This window comes from Coenobita brevimanus, chromosome 1 (genome assembly GCF_032717465.1).
Source record: "Coenobita brevimanus isolate Jiangsu-jjx chromosome 1, ASM3271746v2, whole genome shotgun sequence".
In the NCBI taxonomy this organism is placed as follows: domain Eukaryota; kingdom Metazoa; phylum Arthropoda; class Malacostraca; order Decapoda; family Coenobitidae; genus Coenobita; species Coenobita brevimanus.
In genome coordinates this window covers 32,423,291-32,437,188 of record NC_136954.1, presented here as the reverse complement: position 1 = coordinate 32,437,188, position 13,898 = coordinate 32,423,291, and positions in this window count along the sequence as shown.

Genomic DNA, 13,898 nt, shown 5'->3' with positions numbered 1-13,898 from the left:
TAATTAAGTCAGTATGGCCATTTATGATCATTATAAATATCCAGTTCATCATATCCTGGGCTTAGACGCAGCTTAGTGGAATAGGAGCTGACGTGGCGCACAGAATACAGCGTAAAGGTTTATGGTGGTAGTGGTACCAGCAGTGGTGGTGGTGGGCAGGCGTTGCGGTATTTGTGTGTGTGTGTGTGTGTGTGTGTGTGTGAACAAAATGTCTTGTAAGTTTGGAGCATACTTGGCGTACACGTTAAATAATGGGTTGGAAAGAGGTGATATGAGTTGAGTGCAGATCCATGGAAGGTCAACGCTATACCAAGTGGAAGGGCTTGCTGTAACTTTCAATAACCAGGTCACTTGAGCTGAACTAAATCGTCTGGAGGTAGCCTTAACCTAGCATTAAATATCAGAAATTAACACGTTGACTACAGCGACATTCTTTTGTAGTTATTCTTGTTGCAACATAAGATTGTACCCATCTTAGGGGCGTCTTGTACCACTGAATACATTAAAGGACACGATATCTTGAAAACTCTTAAGATACAACATCATGAAAACTCTTAGAACACGGTATCTTGAAAGCTCTTATACTGAAAACTCTTAAGGTGAGCGATATCAGTGGAGATAGGGGGGGAAAAGTCAAGTACCAACCAAAAGCTCATTCCTATTTAATTCTTGCGACCGTCGGGCTATCTTATTCAGCGTAAGAGAAAGAAGCTAAACTCGGGGAAGGTAGCCTATGCATATACAGACCTAATATATTTCTGAAATGTTATCTAATTACAGAGATGCCTGAGAATGTTGATACTGTCTCCATTAACCTTCTCACCCCAGTGTTCTTAGCCACCAAACACAATTTGATTTTACTCAGGTGAGAGAGAGAACAAATGCCTGGGAGTGTTAAATTAATCTGGTGGTTCATTTACACGTGTGTGTGTGTGTGTGTGTGTGTGTGTGTGTTTGCTCTGAGGTGTAATTAAAAGTAGTAGTGGAAAATGTTATCTTGTTTGCTCTCAGCTTGTGTTCTACTTGCAGGGGTGGATAAGATAGAAAGATAGATAGATATATAGATAAATAGATAGAGGGGGATTAAGCTGTCTCGATTAAGTTTTTCTTTTCAGTAGAGTCAAGTAGTTCATTCACACTAACACCAGACCTATTTTTTAGATCAGTATGTCAAAGGTTAAGATCACATGGCAAGGGCAGCTTCAGTTTTTCTCTGAAGAAAAAAAAAAAAAAAAAATCTTTGGAAAGGTTAAGTGAAAAGCACGAACAAGAAACTGTGCCAAGGCACAGCAAATCAGTCCCCGGCAGTAATTTTAGTGCGAACGTCTAAACACAACAGGATATCTACCCTTTTTTTTTTTTTTTTTCTTTTTTTTTTTTTTTCTTTTTTTTTTGAGGCGAAGATGTGCTTGACAGGTTGGTGATTATTAGCTGAACGCAACATGTCCGAATAACATATACTAACCCAAATTTCCCCCTCAGATATATGTTGTCAACTAATAATGCTAACGAGTAAAGAGATTATGAAGTAATGTTGCATTCAGCCAGTCATCACCAACGTGTCAAGTGTATCTTCGCCTCGATTTTAAAAGAATAAGTATAGTCAAAGATGTTACATATCAAATTTGGAGTAAATCGGGTGGAAACTGATGATTTTGTGCCCATTTGAAATTTTAGGCCCGACCCACCTGACATTGACCCCCCTGCGGCTGAAAACTTATGATTTTGTGCCCATTTGAAATTGTAGGCCCGACCCACCTGACATCGACCCCCCTGCCGCTGATTGGGTGGTGACCCCCATGATGTAATGAGGCATGTAATAGGAGGCAGATTTGAAAGAGGCACCTTTAGGTTTTGGTTTCATGTCGATATGACGAATTTGTAAGGAGTTATGGCGAAAGAAAACATTTTTTTTTTCCGGGGGGGGGGGGCAACAGCCTGAGTCTTGGCTCAGTTTGGCCCAAAATTTAATCAGGTGATCAGCAGCTCCATCATCCTTGCAGTTTTAGTCAAAATCGCACCAGTAGTTTTTGCGTAAAGTTGTTAGCAGACAGACAAACAAATAAACAGACAAACCGAGTGAAAACAATAGCCGGGGACGGGGACGGGTAATAGAAGGATTCAGTTTTTTAATTAACAAGAAGCGGTGCCAAGGCGCAGCAAACCCGTCCGCGGCAGTCATTTTAGTGCCGGCGTATAAACACAACGGGATATCTAGTCAAAGATGTCACATATCAAATTTGGAGTACATCGGGTGAAAACTGACTATTTTATGCCCTTTTGAAACTTTAGGCCCGACCCACCTGACACTGACCCTCCCTACCGCTAACTGGGGGATGACCACCCTGATGTAGTGAGGCATGTTATAGGATGCAGATTTGAAAGATGCACCTTTAGGTTTTGGTTTCATGTCGATATGATGAATTTGAAAGTGTTGGAAAAAAAAAACTTTTTTTTTTTTTTGGGGAGGGGGCCTACAACCTGCCCCTTGGCTCAGTTTGGCTCATTATTTAACCAGGTGATCTGAAAGTCATAACCAATCTTCCCAGTAATTTTAGTCAAAATCGCATCAGTAGTTTTTGCGTAAAGTTGTTAAAAGATAGACAAACAAACAAACAAACAGACACAGACAGACGGACAGACAAACCGAGTCTGACAGTACCCGTGCCTCAAACCCCTCCGGGGCGGGGACGGGTAATCTGTAAGATGTCAGTGGAATAGAGAAAGATGAAAAGTTAATGTCACGGGGCAAGGTCAAAACAAATAGACTATATACAGTAGGTGTCAGGCAAGAATGAAGTGATTTGCTTTTGAGAGCAATTGGTGAAAGTTCAAGGTCATAAGGCAAGGTCAAATATTCGGATTCTATAATGACCGATCATCTTTATTATTATATTACTACTACTACTACTACTACTGCTGGTGCTACTGGTGCTGGTGCTGCTGCTGGTGCTGGTGCTGCTGCCGCCGCCACTGCCGCCGCCGCAGCCGCCGCCGCTGCTGCTTCTGCTGCTGTACATTTGCGACTCGCGAAGGAAGAGCGGGTGTTATATTTTGGATAGTGTGTGTGTGTGTGTGTGTGTGTGTGTGTGTGTGTGTGAAAACAGACTAACTCAAAAAGTGTTCAGCTGATTTTAACCAAGCTTGGTGGTTGTCATTGGCCAGGTAACCCATTGACAAAACAAAATCGACTTAAACGGTTTTAACCCACTTAGACCAAATTTAGTGAAAAAAGCTGATGGCAGGGTGTGAATGGAGCGTTTTAACTTTGAGAGCAATTCGGCAAGGGTCAAGGTTACAGTAGCATGAGGAGACGTCACGGCTGTAGCTGAGGATAAAGATTTGTGCATTATTTCACATCTTCGGCTTCTCATTTCTTTCTGCTAACTAAAATTTCTAAGATAAAAGTCTCCGATTGTTTCATGAAATATTATCTTTATTCTCTTTGATATGATGCTTCGCTGAGGAAGTGACAGATGGGCCCTAAATGTGCAATGGACGCAGTGGAGTAGAAAGCACCCTTTGCCCCTGAATGTATTATTATAGTTACATGGGATGTGTGTTGCCAGAGAAGAAGAGTGACAGAGGAAGAGTCAGATGATGAAGGGGTGAGTATCAGGGAATGGAATAAGTGTTGGAGCTTGCTTCTTTCATCCCTAGGACGTGACTTCTATTATTCACTTGCTGACATCAAACAATTTCCTTAAGCTCCAGGAAGACCTACAGCAGTGTAACGTTTGACGAAGGCTACACCTACCCCTCAAGCACAAAGACTCTCCCCTAAACTGAATGCGACTGTGAAAGACGGGGGAATCATCCAGGCATAATTAGGTATATGAGGATAAAGTTTGTTTAATGTAATAGGCTTGTATGATGAAACGAAGGGAAGGTAACTCCCAGTTTTTACGATAATTTCTTAGTACGTGACGAAAATGAAATGTGTCTAGCCTCATTATATCACGGCAACTGCAACAAGCAATACGGGATGCAAGCTGAGTAAACCTGATACCCACACGTGTTCCATAAGTGTTCGTTGAAGATTTTGGGCTTGCCTTTCCCTTTGCAACTTTAGCCTTGATTACTGATACTATTTTGAGAGACGCAGTTTTAAATACAATTGAATACTGAAGCTCTCGGATGGAATGGGCATCATATGAATTAGGGGAGACCGTGGTGAATTTAACATATACTCCCATGTTGACGTGTGTTGAAACAGAGGCAGTGAGGCATGTTGAGACGCGTTTGGAATACCTTTGTTGCCTCTGACGGAGACAGTGATGTTCACACCTACTCGTTCAGGGGAAGCTATCTAAATTGACTCTCTGTCTGTCTGTCACACACACACACACACACACACACACACACACACACACACACACACACACACACACACACACACACACACACACACACACACACACACACAGGCATAATGCCCATAGACATTCGCACACGTTGAACAAAGTAATATTTTGTTTGCGCTTGTGTGTGTGTGTGTGTGTGTGTGTGTGTGTGTGTGTGTGTGTGTGTGTGTGTGCGCGGATGTATACCCTAAAGGGATATAGGAGAATATGACTAGAGGTGGGGAACTGTGTTCAGCACCTTGGTGTGGGGGAAAGTGAAAACAGCTTGTGTGGTCAGAGTTACAGGTTATAGTCAAGTGTGCTTGACTGAAATAATACAGTTAAGTGTTTGGGGGGAATCAGCCTGAGAGATCCTCTGAATTTCTGCCGACATGCCATCTCTTATACCATGCAGGGATAGTTTCGCATATCGATGAATCTACTGGCAAGTTATACACACTTACTAAAATCTAGGCTATTATATTATTTAATTTATGAAAAATGCCGTCACTGGTAACATTAAAATCCAAACCCGTAAGGGTTGATCGGTGTGTGACACGTAAGACTGCTGGACCCCAGGCAAAAGGTTGTTTGGTCTATGCCCAAAATCCCCCCCCCCCCCCCACACACACACACACACAAATCCACTTTTAAATTAAGGATTATGTAAAGCATACAGGAGAGGGTATAAATCAACATGGCTGTAGGAGGAGCTGAGACAGGCAAATGAAGTCGACAAGACGAGGCAGAGGAATGGGAAACGAATGAGGGTGGGTGGGGGGGATTTTGGTGAAAGGGAAGTGTCGAATATTGTTTTAATGGCAGCTTGCACAGTATACTAGTCTTGTTCTCGTATCCTCAAAAAAAAAAAAAAAAAAAAAAAAAAGTAGCTACTTTTTGGATGTTTCCATTAGGAGGACTCCATGATATGCTATCCAGTAGGCAATAGTATTAATGAACCAATACTTCAGTAAAATATTAAATTATACAAATATCTCTATTGCTCACTGTTCATACTGTTGGATGATTATACAGTGAACCATCAGACAGAAATTCGCAAGACTTAGGATGGTGTGTTATGAGTAATGATGGGTTATGAGAGATGCTGATGGTGAGTTACGAGAGATGGTGGGTTATGAGTAATGCAGGTCTATGATTGATGCTGGTCTATGGGTGATGGTGGGTTATGAGTGATGATGGGTGATAAGTGATGCTGATCCATGAGTGATGGTGGGTTATGAGAGATGGTGGGTTATGAGAAATGGTGCATTATGAGTGATGCTAGTCTGTGAGTGATGGTGGGTTATGAGAGGTGGTGGGTTATGAGTGATGGTGGGTTAAGAGTGATGGTGGGTTGAGTGATGGTGGGTTATGAGTGATGGTGGGTTATGAGAGATGCTGGTCTATGAGTGATGATGGGTTATGAGTGATGGTGGGTTATGAGTGATGGTAGTTTATAAGAGATGGTGGGTTATGAGTGATGCTGGGTTATGAGTGATGGTAGTTTATTAGAGATGCGTTAGGAGTGATGCTGGTCTATGAGTGATGATGGGTTGTGAGTGATGATGGGTTATGAGTGCTGGTGGTCTATGAGTGATGATGGATTATGAGTGATGGTGGGTTATGAGAGATAGTGGGGTTGTAAGTAATGCTGGGTTATGAGTGATGCTGGGTTTGAGAAATGTTGGGTTATGGGAGATGGTGGATTATGAGTGATGGAGGGTCATGGGAGATGGTGGGTTGTGAGTGATGGTGGGTTGTGTGAGATGGTGGGTTGTGTGAGATGGTGGGTTGTGTGAGATGGTGGGTTGTGTGAGATGGTGGGTTGTGAGTGATGGTGGGTTGTGTGAGATGGTGGGTTGTGTGAGATGGTGGGTTGTGAGTGATGGTGGGTTGTGTGAGATGGTGGGTTGTGTGAGATGGTGGGTTATGAGAAATACTGGGTTGTGAGAGATGGTGGGTTATGAGTGAGGATGGGTTATGAATGACGTTGGATTGTGAGTGTGAGAGTGATGGGTTATGAGTGATGATGGACTATGAGTGATGATGGGCTATGAGTGATGAAGGACTATGAGTGATGATGGGCTATGAGTGATGATGGGCTGTGAGTGATGTTGGGCTATGAGTGATGATGGACTGTGAGTGATGTTGGGTTGTGAGTGATGATGAGCTGTGAGGAATGATGGGCTCTGAGTGATGATGGGCTATATTGATGATGGGTTATGAGTGATGATGGGCTATGAGGGATGATGGGCTATAGTGATGATGGGCTATGAGTGATGATGGGTTGAGTGATGATGGGCTATGAGTGATGGAGGGTCATGGGAGATGGTGGGTTGTGAGTGATGATGGGTAATGAGTGATGATGGGCTATAGTGATGATGGTTTATGAGTGATGATGGGCTATGAGTGATGATGGGTTGAGTGATGATGGGTTATGAGTGATGGGTTATGAGTGATGATGGACTATGAGTGATGATGGGCTATGAGTGATGATGGGCTATGAGTTATGATGAGTTGAGTGATGATGGGCTGTGAGTGTTGATCTATGAGTGATATGGGCTATGAGTGACGATGGGCTATGGATGGTGAGTTATGAGATGGTGAATTATGAGCAATCAAGCCAATCAACCAGACAGTCAACAAACACACCCCGTCGCATCCCGGATCACAGCCAGTCTCCCGTTCCGTGATTCGTGATGCACCCAGGTTCCGGGCCCCAGATGACACCTCTCTTCACTTCCCGAAAGGGTCAAGCCTTCCCCGTTCCGCGACCATCCAGCAACGAAGCCAACCAAACCGGTCAATCCAATCAGACAACCAACGAACCAACATTCCCCGTCACATCCCGGATCACAGCCAGTCTCCCGTTCCGTAATTTGTGGTACACCCAGGTTCCGGGCCCCAGATGACACCCCTCCTCACTTCCCAGAGCGATCAAGCCTTCCCCGTTCCGCGACCATCCAGCACTCAAGCCAAGGAGGAAGTCAACTAACCTAGACAATCAGCCTGACAACCAAGCCAGACAACCAACCAGACAACCAACCAAGCCAGACAAATCAACCAACCAACAACCCCGTCGCATCCCGGATCACAGCCTGTCTCGTTCCGTGATTCGTGATGCACCCAGGTCCCGGACCCCAGATGACACCTCTCCTCACTTACCAGAAGGATCAAGCCTTCCCCGTTGTACGACCATCCAACAACCATGCCAAGCAACTAGCCAAATCAAGCAGGCAATCAACTAACCAAGACAATCACCTAATCAAGACAATCAACCAACTAACAACCCCGTCGCATCCTGGATCACAGCCTGTCTCCCGTTCCGTGATTCGTGATGCACCCAGGTTCCGGACCCCAGATGACACCTCTCCTCACTTCCCAGAAGGATCAGGCCTTCCCCGTTCCGCGACCCTCCAACAACCAACACAGCCAACCAAGACAACCACATGCCAAGACAAGCAACTCCGCCCAGCTCTTTCCGTGTACGGATACAGTTCGCTTCACCTGTGCGGGGGTGGACTCGATCTCACCCGCCACGGTTGGATCAGCGGAACCTTACCGACTCGGCCGTCACAGCCGGGTGAGGGATACAAATTTGGAACTTCTGCTGTACAATCCGGACCAAGTTTATCCAGTCTGTATATAACTTTACACTGAATTTACACTTAATGCTGTTTGATGAAGAGAAACGAATACCACGCGTGTTACATAGAAAATAAAAACACGGTACGTAGAAAAAAAAAAACAATTTCAAGTTGTCGCCGACTGCACATCACTCAAACCGGATTTACAGCCCGCTAGTTGGAGAAGAACAAGGGGGATTTAGGAAGGGAAAAGGGTGTGTAGATCAGATATTTGTTCTAAGATGTTTAGTGGAGAAGTATCTAGAGAAGGGAAGGAAAGTGTATGCTGCCTTCATGGACTTGGAGAAAGCTTATGACAGAATAGATAGGCAAGGTATGTGGAAGGTATTAAGAATATATGGAGTGGAGGGGAAATTGTTGAGTGCTGTGAAGAGTATGTACGAGGGAGCTAGGGCTACGGTGCGAGTGGATGGTGAGCTGAGTGAGTTCTTTGATCTCAATGTGGGACTGAAACAGGGGTGTGTGATGTCTCCATGGCTGTTTAATATATATATGGATGGGGTTGTAAAGGAGGTGCAAGGTAGGGCAGTGGATGTGGGGGTGGCCCTAATGAATGAGGGTGAGATTTGGAAGCTTCCTGTGTTGCTGTTTGCTGATGATACGGTATTGTTGAGTGAAGATGAATGGGAGTTGCAAGGTTTGGTGAATGAATTTGGGACAGTGTGTAGGAGGAGGAAGCTGAAAGTTAATGTAAACAAAAGTAAAGTTATGGTGTTTGAGAGGAATGAAGTCACAGAGTGTGCAGTGAGGTTGGATGGTGAGGATATGGAGATTGTGAGTGCATTCAAGTACTTGGGTAGTGTGATGAGTAAGGATGGAACTTTGGGGGATGAAGTACGTGAAAGGGTACAGCAGGGAAGAAAGGTTGTTGGTACACTGAAAGCAGTGATGAGAAATAGGGAGGTGAGTATGGAAGTTAAGAAGTCACTGCATGATGGTATTGTGATCCCTACCCTGACGTATGGAAGCGAGGCGTGGACCTTGCAAGAGGGGAACAAGTCAAGAGTGAGAGCAGTGGAAATGAGTTACTTGAGAGGAGCATGTGGAGTGACGTGGAGGGACAGGTTGACAAATGAAGAAGTGAAGGAACGTTGTGGGGTAGATGTGGATGTGGTTGAAAAGATTAGGAGAAATACACTGAGGTGGTTTGGACATGTGGAGAGAATGGAGAATGAAAGACTGACTAAGAGGGTGTATGTAGGTGAGGTGGAGGGAGGGAGAGGGAGGGGTAGACCGAGGATGAGGTGGAGGGATGGAGTTGAGAGGTATATGAGGGAGGGGGGGGTGAGTTGGGGGGAGGGGAGTCAAATGGTGGGTGACAGAGTGACTTGGAGGCGATTTGTCTGCGGCCACCCTTTGCGGGATTAGGGCGTCGGGCTATAGATAGATAGATAGATAGAATAAAAAAAAAATAACTTGGTGTTCGGGAAGGCTTTGTCTATGAAATTAGCAGAAATAATCTGTAAAAATAACTCGATATAAAGTGATAATAACATTGGCAAAAATCGGTGCAAAAAAGTTTTCTTAAATCTCCGATTGTACTTCTGCTGTGTGTGTGTGTGTGTGTGTGTGTGTGTGTGTGTGTGTGTGTGTGTGTGTGTGTGTGTGGACTGGAGATTGACATTACTGTTGTAATATGTCTTCGTTGGATGTTACATAACACACAGGCTAGTGATTAAAGCTATAATGGAGAAATACAAAAAGCAGTGAAGTAGAAAGGGACGAACATAATGGAAAACATGGAAAGGAGAGGAGAGGAGTTAAGATGACGCGAATGTTTGGGTAAGACAGTAATTTTAGTCACATTGTAATATATACTGTGCACTGAGACCTCTTGTTCGACAGACCTGCACTGTCAAAATGCAGTATAATCACATTTAGGCCAATTGTCCTATAAATAACAGTCAGAAGAATATATAGTCGTAGAATGGAACATAACTGGCTAAGGATGAGGTATTTGAGAGACGCCAACGCTTACCAGACGACGATCGCGGGTCACTCTTATTCCACGTACTAGGAACTGTGGAAGGAACATAATATAACCTTCAATTGGGGTGTTACGTAGTATATAATATCCGACTGTGTCTACGTATTGAGCAAGTCTTTGAACACAGAATGAGGTAAATCATTATTTAAATAGTTATATAACATAGAGTGCATAAACATTTTCCCATATTATGTACGAGTATATGTTCTATAGATATTACACTATATGAAATTATATAGCCGTATTGTTTGTATATGAGCAGTACTTCCCTAGTAATTTGTTTTGCATGTTGCACCTCATTATTCACTGGTATGTTATATATTTTCTTTTACTATCGACTTGGTGCTGAAGAGCGGTGCCCTCACGCAGTAAAACCTATATAACCGGTTTTAACAAGTCCCTTAACTCCCTCCATATCTCCCGAATGGAGGATGGTGAACTGCACCTGGTTCCCGGCCAAGTGAGCTTTTGTGGCTACATCAGTAGCAACACAAACGGCAGCAAATCTACTACTGTTACTAGCCTACTGTCAACATGTCACCGGTAAAATAAAGCGGGAGGTCATTGCGTAACAGAAAAATTACCAGTAAAGAATAAACGTTATCAACTGTCCTTTACTAACAACAACATGGCTCCCTGACTCCATGGCCGGGCCGGTGCTGTCCCTCTCGTGGTGGCGGGGGACGGCGGTCAACACAACACGGCCACGTAATTTTAACTTTGCTCTAGCTTTATCCAAGCATTTTTTTTATCAACTTAACGAAACGTTACTGACCTTGATAGGTTTAATATAGTATTTATTAAACCTTGTAACACGTGGTTTCTTTCTTAAGTGTAAGAAATCGTCTAGAATGAAAAAAAGATGACGCTGTTAATATCACATGTACTGTATATAGCATGCAAGAAAACATTAAGGAGCACTCTGCAGATTTCGTCACTTACAAAGAAATGTAATGAGGTCTGAACTCTAATCCAAAGATGACACTACTTAAAAACATATTGATTATTTTTTTTTATTTTCTTGCAGATGCACCCAATTCCTCCCCACAAGAATCATACATTATATTATCAACAATGTGTTTCGAATCATTCGACTACAGGTAGGTCAAAATGCCTTACTGCAGCCAAAAGCTATATGATTAGTTTTCTCACCACAGGTAAATCAATTATATAAACCCAGCGTATCCAAAAGATTAAATCTGTCGATATGAGTACAGTGGAATCGATCACATAAACCCAGCGCCACCAAGTAATTTACTGTTTGAAATCGGTGGCGCACTGAAGCCAGGCCAGCCAGAGACGCCATGGCGAGGCAATGGGTTATTCTGCAGTAGGGGTGGGGGCGGCCATCACACAGCACACGTTATTTTATTAATTTATTTACTCCTTTAAGGTATTTATTTTGTGCGACTTTGCCGTTCCGCTTTATTCCTTTCAGTCCAATGACTTATCATAAGTGCCTTGTTTTGCATATTACACCTTTATTTCCCTGTGTATGCCATGTATGTCCGTCACCAACATGGCCTGAATCAGTTACGTTGTTGCTGCGTCCCCAGGCAACCAGAGTCTCGTGAATTAACGCTGTCAGTGTGCTGGCAACCAGAGTCTCGTGAATTAACGCTGTCAGTATGCTGGCAACCAGAGTCTCGTGAATTAACGCTGTCAGTATGCTGGCAACCAGAGTCTCGTGAATTAACGCTGTCAGTATGCTGGCAACCAGAGTCTCGTGAATTAACGCTGTCAGTATGCTGGCAACCAGAGTCTCGTGAATTAACGCTGTCAGTATGCTGGCAACCAGAGTCTCGTGAATTAACGCTGTCAGTATGCTGGCAACCAGAGTCTCGTGAATTAACGCTGTCAGTATGCTGGCAACCAGAGTCTCGTGAATTAACGCTGTCAATATGCTGGCAACCAGAGTCTAATGAATTAACGCTGTCAGTATGCTGGCAACCAGAGCCTAATGAATTAACGCTGTCAGTATGCTGGCAACCAGAGCCTCGTGAATTAACGTGTCATTATGCTCTGGCCGGTCAGACCGTTGGACAAATTCTGTTTGCCTTTATCCAGTCCCACCAGCCGTATAATAAGCTTGGGGACTTGGATACAATGCCAGTCTTATAGGACTTATTCTGTGCGAAGATTGTGTCTTGGACAAACGTGTTGCACATAGGCACTGATTATAAAAGTAGCATAAGAGGCTTCGTAGCACCTCATCCTTACTGATTTATTCTGCACACAGCATCCTCTTGTATGTTATACATGCAAACCATGTCAACATAAAATGAATCTGTGTGTGTGTGTATATATATATATATATATATATATATATATATATATATATATATATATATATATATATATATATATATATATATATATATATATATATATATATATATATATATATATATATACAAAGGAGTATTACGGTGTTATGTGCATAATAAATCGATTAGGTCGAGGTGCTACGAAGCCATTTACAGTTCTTGTTGTCCCTACTTTACGTATCACTTTGGTGTTGAGGAGGGACGCCTTCACGTGGTGGCACAGATATAACTTGGTGGCTCTGCTGCCCGATGATACAAACGTCCTTCAGTTCTCTCCCTTGTCCCCAAAAGGAGGATAGTGGACTGCAAGAGGAAGACAGCTTCCGCCTGTAGTTCACTGGATTCACTTTTCAGATGAACCTGGGGAAGCAACAACAACGACAACAACAACAACAACAACAACAACAACAACAACAACAACTACTACTACTACTACTACTACTACTACTACTACAATCTTATAATAAGGACAATTACTACATTTACTACTGCTACTTCTACTATTAAAATATTTCAACAACAAGAACAACAGCAGCAACAACAACAACAACAACAACAATTACTGCTACTACTACTACTAATACTACTACTACAACTACAATATGACAATAAGGACAATTACTACATTTACTACTGCTACTTCTACTATTAAAATATTTCAACAACAAGAACAACAGCAGCAACAATTACTGCTACTACTACTACTACTACAACTACAATATTACAATAAGGACAATTACTACATTTACTACTGCTACTTCTACTATTAAAATATTGCAACAACAAGAACAACAGCAGTAGCAGCAACAACAACAACAACAATTACTACTACTACTACTACTACTACTATTACTACTGCTATTACTACTACCACCACCATACAACAACTACAACAACAACAACATTACTACGACAACTACTACAACAACTACAACAACAACAACATTACTACGACAACTACTACTATTACTACTACCATACAACAACAACAACAACAACTACTACTACTACTACTGCTACTACTACTAGTAATAACAGTAGTCACTACACAGTAGTTGACTTGTTTTATTTCTCTAGTAAATTTGTAGTTTTTACTTAACTGATATTTTCATAACTATAGACAACTGTTCCAATCTCTTCGTCGGCCAGCTGTATGTAGTTACCGTGCTGTGATGCCACTAAGCCATCACCACCAGGTAAGAGTCACCACCAGATAATAATCAGCTTTGCCAAATAGTCTTTCATAGTGAAACTGTTGCTGATTTTTATATGCATCTCCTCTTTTTCGAAACATCTCTCCTACGCTGAGTGAAATCGTGATGTGATAGCAATAACTACAGGTAAATAGCATGTATATCACCGTACCGATGGGGTTAAAGTGTGTGTGTGTGTGTGTGTGTGTGTGTGTGTGTGTGTGTGTGTGTGTGTCGGTTTGGACTTATTTCACTGACTGTGTCATGAGTGGATGCAACGGTGTACAGTCTGGGGCAAAAGCTGCTTTATTGTTCCACTGCGTAGTTTGGCATTTGGGACATGTCTGCCACATTCTTATATGACGCATCATCTCTATAACAAAATAATTTGGAGGCGGGGA